Genomic DNA, 6,277 nt, shown 5'->3' on the forward strand with positions numbered 1-6,277 from the left:
CACTTCACAGGTGTTATTCAAAGACAGTGAATGAGGTGTGAGTATTCAGGGTTGATAAGCCTTACCATAGTTAAAATCAGCATCGGGGTCTTTGGTAGGGCCTACAGAAGAGAGAGAGAGAGAGAGAGAGAGAGAGAGAGAGAGAGAGAGAGAGAGAGAGAGAGAGAGATTCAATACCACACATTTACAGCCCAAAGCAACTCGACTACAGTACCGACAATAACATGCAGAAGTGAAATTTATTCAAGTCTATTCAATGTTTTCAGATCAGCTTTACAGAAAATCACGCCTTTGTAAGTCAAGAAGTCGGAAAAAGAAAGTAACAGAAGAAAATTATTTTAATGACAACCCACGAGACAATAGCCTGACGTTGTCATACTCAATTCTAGTCAGAATTTGATCGATCTTCCCGTTTTTCCAATTGTGGTGGCAGCCTGGGTGCCAGCAGGCTAACGTAGTCTCAGCCTCAGACGCCACGCCCACAAACTGTTGGCTGAACGTCTGATGTTTTTCGTACACTTTTCTGGAAATCCTGTGAGAATGTCTAAAGTCGTCTTTTGATTGGTTGAAATAAACCGGATTTCCAGGAGACGCGAGTGTCGCGATTAGTTTCGGTCCCTGGAAAACAAAGCTCTGGCGTTCCATTGATGCAGAGAATGGCCCTGTCCCAAATGGCGCACTTCATGTGGACTTTCGGTCTCGTGGCCTTAAATTGCGCGTTCTCGCTTAGTCTACGAGTCCGTAGGGTGTCCCATCTGTCATTTTTACGCTTTGAAGTGTGCTCATCAGCGCCTCCTTTGCCCCCTTGATGCGGTCTTCAGCGAAGCCCGCACTGCAGCAGGCTTCGCGCACTTTGCCAACCCAGAAGTCCTTGCGAAAGGGCAATCAGACCAATCAGACGACGGAAGGGAGGAGTTCACACTGACGGGCAACTTCTCTACCTATTTCCGGTGTGATGCTCGAGTCTGTCCCAAAATACGACTCCGATGCACCCACGTGGACTCGCATCAAGGGTCCCTAAAGTCTGGACTACGTGATGTCATCAAAGTGTGGACTCTGAGGAGGACCACAAGTCCGGAGTGTGCCATTTGGGACAGGGCGATTCAGTCATGTCCACGTGGATAATAATGAGCAGTTATCATGATCAGCTAAACATTGGACTCTCAAAAATATGCAAAGTTCGCAGCATAGACTCTCTAAAAGACGTCCAAGAGTTTTGCTTGAGGCAGTTAGTGGAGTCAAAAAGTTTGGTTATTGTGAGGAGTCCGAAACGTGACGCTAGACGAAACAAACTGTGATTGGTTGTTTGACATGTCGGTCAAACAGCTTGTGGGTGGGCTTTGTCCAGAAAAAGCAGCGAAAAACACCAGACCTTCAGTATGAAGGTCTGGCTACGCGAGACTAAGGCTAACGAGACAACGTGTATCCATTTCATAACAGCATTTGCCAGTAAGATAAAAAAGGTGTAATGAATTTGCAAGAAATTATTTTTATACTACTACTAGAATAGAAAAAAATCTACCCAGTCTCACAAAGTTTCGTGATATAGTCACGTATCTTTTTTTTATTCTTTTTTTGTGCTATTATCACGAAATTTCGTGTTTTTTCGCGATCGCACAACGAATTCCTGTCTTTGTGTGACCACCACGTATTGATCACTCGACTGCTCCGTCCCACCTCTAAACCATTGTCGCTTCGGCTTAGGGCCAGATTTGGTGCTTGCATTAGAATGTCACTTTATAGGCTATTGATCCTATTTTTTCTGGTTTATTTTTTATATGTCACCTGGCGTTAGGGTTAGAGTTGGGTTTGGTTAGGGATGTCATTTTATGTAAATCCAACCCTAAACCGAAGCGACAATGGTAAGAAAATAGGACAAAACAGTCGAGTAACCTACGTGATAATCACAGGAAAACAGGAATTCGTTATACGATCACGAAAAAACACGAAATTTCGTGATAATAACACGAAAAAAGAACAAAAAATACGTGACTATATAACGAAACTTTGTATACATGGTAAAAAATATTTATTGTTTCAACCCGGACAGGGTTTACATAAACGCAGGACTAGGCCTTATATATATATATATTAGGTAATTTAAGAAGTTTTTACAAATATACCTGACAAAAAACACTACAGGTGTGCATCTTAAAACAAAACAATGTCACCTTATATGCTAAAATTAAACAGGACAAGGTGTTTTTAAATTAAAGCAGCTCAAACTTGCATTTTAATTAAAGGATAAGCCCTGTCTGGGAAACAGCCCCTAAGTGTTCATTGTGCCTTAAAATTTTGAGTTAATTCCACCCAAAAACATAAGTTGATTTTAAGTCAACCAATATTTTTAAGTTGAATTCATTCAAAATTTGAAGGCAGCATAAACACTTCGTTTTTGTTTTAAGTTGAAACAACAAATCCCTTTTTATAGTTATATTATTTATAAAATAATTATTGAATATCAAGTCAAAAGTTCAACATAAGTGATTATTTACCATAAACCCCTATTGTTGTGCTTATACAGTGTGTAGTCTTGGTTCCATATAACATTAAATGTAGCAGATAGATTAATCATCCAGCTATAATATTAACAGAAACTGATATATTACACGCATATATTTAACATTTACTTACCAGCTCCTGAGGACATTGTTACTCTCTCTGTGGGTCACAGGGCAGAATAGTAAAACTGGCAATGAAAATCATAAGTAGGCATTATAATCTAACTGTCCACTTACTGTTTAACTCTATGCATCGGAAACAGATAAATAATTGATTATTGTTTATAGCATTAGTCCACATCCTTTACATGGTAGAGATATTAGACATAAGTGTAGCATACAGAATTATCTGTGGAAAGGATAAAAAAGGAAGGCTATAGAGAGCCGTCTTAATAGTTTTTCTCAGAGACTAAAGATTTGCTTAATGCATGAATAAATGAATTTAACAAAAACCCAAAAGTTGAATAGCTTGATAAGGAAACTGTTTCACAAGAATGTTTTTCTTTATCAAGATCTGGAGAATTCCATCTACAGGTGCCTTAAAGAAACCAAAAAACATCAGAAAAAAGCAAAAAAACTTTAACTCAAATTCAGGGTTCCAACAGGTCCTTGAAATCCTTGAAAGTTTGTGAATCTGGGGGGAAAATGTAAGGCCCTGGGAAGTTTTTGAAAATATACATACATAGATACAGGTCATTAAAAGTGCTTGAATCTATTTTCTGAAAAAAAAAAATCCAAATTATTCCCTGTGTCCTTTCAAGGCCTTTCCAGGTCCAATACCCTCAAATTCATGCCCTGAATGTGGGGACACATTTCAAGCGAGAGCAAGGCCACAACGCGTCACCCCCAAAGATACATTGCTACAGTTTCCCCCCGAGGGAACTCGCGCTGCGTCTCCCTTGCCATACTTCCTGCTTCCATGTAACGCCGTCTTTGGCAATATTTCAGATAGCGATACACTTCCTGTCTCCCGCGTCACCCTGTCTTTGTCGTTAAGCTTTACCATTGGTTGAATCTGATATACACATTCAGATGCACTTACCCCTGAAGGCGTCCCCAAAGTGTCACCGCAATGACGCAGCGCGAGTTCCCTCGAAAGGGAACTGCAGCAATGCATCTCCAAAGGTGACACAACGCAACCCCGCTCCCACTTAAAATGTGTCCCCACATTCAGTCCCCAAACCTAAGGGCATTGGACCTGGAAAGGCCCCTGAATTTTAAGTTAACTAAGGAGTAGGAACTCTGCAAATTACAAACCATATACAGCCAAAAAAGAAGAGACCCATTTTAGACTTAATAACTAAGGTATTTTTCTTGTTTCATGTCCTTCACGTTTTCTTCAACGCTCATAATCATGAACTATGTTTACTTTGCAATCCATATCTCTGTCTGTAATGATTAACTCATGTTGCTTTGAAGAGAAAGTGACTCATAGGGACTCGGATGGGGCAGTTAGCTTTTCAACAACCCATGAAGATCTTGTCAGACCAAGAAACATGCCATGCTCATGATGTTAACTTTTATGTTCTGTTTGAGCATTGAGAAACCAATGACCCTTTGAAAAGCTCAAAACACACCATTTACAATTAAATGTATGTATCCACTCTCAGAAAAAAAGAATAGAAGTTGTCACTGGGATAGTACCTTTTAAAAAGGTCCTAATGTGTACCATTTTGGAACAGATATGTACCTTTTAGGTACAAACGTGCACCATCCCAGTGACAACTTTTGTACTTTATACCTTTTCTTCTGTGAGTGTACTTACTCATCTTCCCTACTTTTGGAAAACTGAATATAAATATTTGTTTACATATCATATGTCTGTAATACTCATAATGACCTTTTTGTATTTTTACTGCTTGATATGACCCATTTTATTATAATAATTAAAGTATTAAGTAGTCATTTAACAGATGCATTCGTCCAAAGCGTATTGAATATCTGACTTATTTTAGAGACCAACCCCCCGGTATAACCTGGGACAAAGTAGCTTTATCCAAAGCACAATAGGGAATAGCTTGAGCTATGTTTCTTGCTTGGATCAAACCAGCGAAGTTCCTTACTCTTCCTAAACCACAACACCCCACAATTAATAATTATTTTATGTGCTATATGTGGATATTAGTGTTACTCAAAATTTAAAATTAGCATTGTGTTTTATACAAATATGACATTGCCCTTAATGTTCCATGTATAATAAATACATTTAATTTTGCATGCAAAGATTCACACTTTAGTAGTTGAATCTTGCAACACATCCATTTGTATTTGTTGTTTTGTATTTTTCAACACATGTATTTTTTCTTTCTGTGATCTCATTGGTCCCAAAACATTATAATCTGAGATGTACCACCCTTCTAAAAGTGCACTGTAAAACATTCTGTAGAAATTACAATGTTATTGCAGCTGGGTTGCCGGTAATTTACAGCAGATTTACATTTATGTTATTTACTGGCAAGAGTTTGTTCAAAGTTAAATACATTTTAAATATTAACAAGTCTTTATCTTTACAGAACAAAACCATACAACAACAGCCTCATGCAAAGCATTCTGGGAACCAGAAATCGTCATCAACCTTTTTGTGTTTTTTGCTTCAGATTTTGTTTCCCAGAATGTTTAGCTCGATGCCGTTTTTTTTTGTTTTACTCTGTAAAGACAAAGACCTGCAAATCATGTTCATTTAACCTTGAACAAAATGTTGCCAGAAAAAAAATTAATTTAAATCTACGGTAAGTTTCCGGCAACCCAGCTGCAATTTCTACGGATTTTTTTACAGTGGGATATTTCATAGTAAAAAAAAAAAAAGAGTTTAAAAGCTTTATGTGTTGACTTGGTTTAGGTCAGAAGATTTTTTTATAAATAATTTGACAAGAATTTATTTTTTTTAACACATGAAGCATTAAGTTTAGATGTCCAGACAGTTTTATCAAGACATTACACTGTAAAACAAAATCCGTAAAAAAACGGTAAAATTTCGGCAGCTGGGGTGCCGTAAAAATACCGGAAAATAACGAGCACAATAAATTACAGAAATTTTCTGTAATAAAAAATACAGTCTTTTTCTGTAATTTTACATTATAGGGTTAATCCACTTATCACAAACGTCACATTCAGAACCATTATATGAACAACGATCCAACCAAACCCTTGTTCTTCTCAAACATTTGAACATAAATATATATAACATTCTGCAAGACCCACAACATCTGAAAAACATAACAAGAGAGCATTTATCTCGGCTCACCTGTATTGTAAAGCTCCTGTTCCTCCAGAGGTCTGGGCTAATGTGAGAGCGTCTTTAGTGCCCAGGTGCATTTCATCCTTTCACCCCTCCCCGCTTCCCAGAGCATTCGTAAATCTGGCTGCTCAACCATTCTTTGAAACACATTTATTAGCCTATAAACAGCGGCCTTCAACCTATGATAAAATACCATTGAGCCCAACCTTTGGAATCATCGCCCAAGGGAACTCCGGTTACATCACAGTATAAAATGCTTTAGTCTGGGAGTGATGGTGGCCATATTGTGTCTTGACTTTGAAATATAAGTGAAGGACCTCTGAGAGCTTTCGTTCTTCGCCAATCGACCTCTTTATAGTTGGTACGACGTTGCTAAATCGATCAAACTGACAGATAGCAGAGTCTTTACTTGGAAATAAAAGTTTACGAGACATACTGAAGAGAGCTTTAGTTTTTGGCAGGTGATGATATATGACCTTTGGGTGAGAAATGGTGAGACACTTGGCTTCTCTGTTCATGCGCATCAAAAAAGAAAAAC

The sequence above is a fragment of the Misgurnus anguillicaudatus genome, chromosome 24 (genome assembly GCF_027580225.2).
Source record: "Misgurnus anguillicaudatus chromosome 24, ASM2758022v2, whole genome shotgun sequence".
In the NCBI taxonomy this organism is placed as follows: Eukaryota; Metazoa; Chordata; class Actinopteri; order Cypriniformes; family Cobitidae; genus Misgurnus; species Misgurnus anguillicaudatus.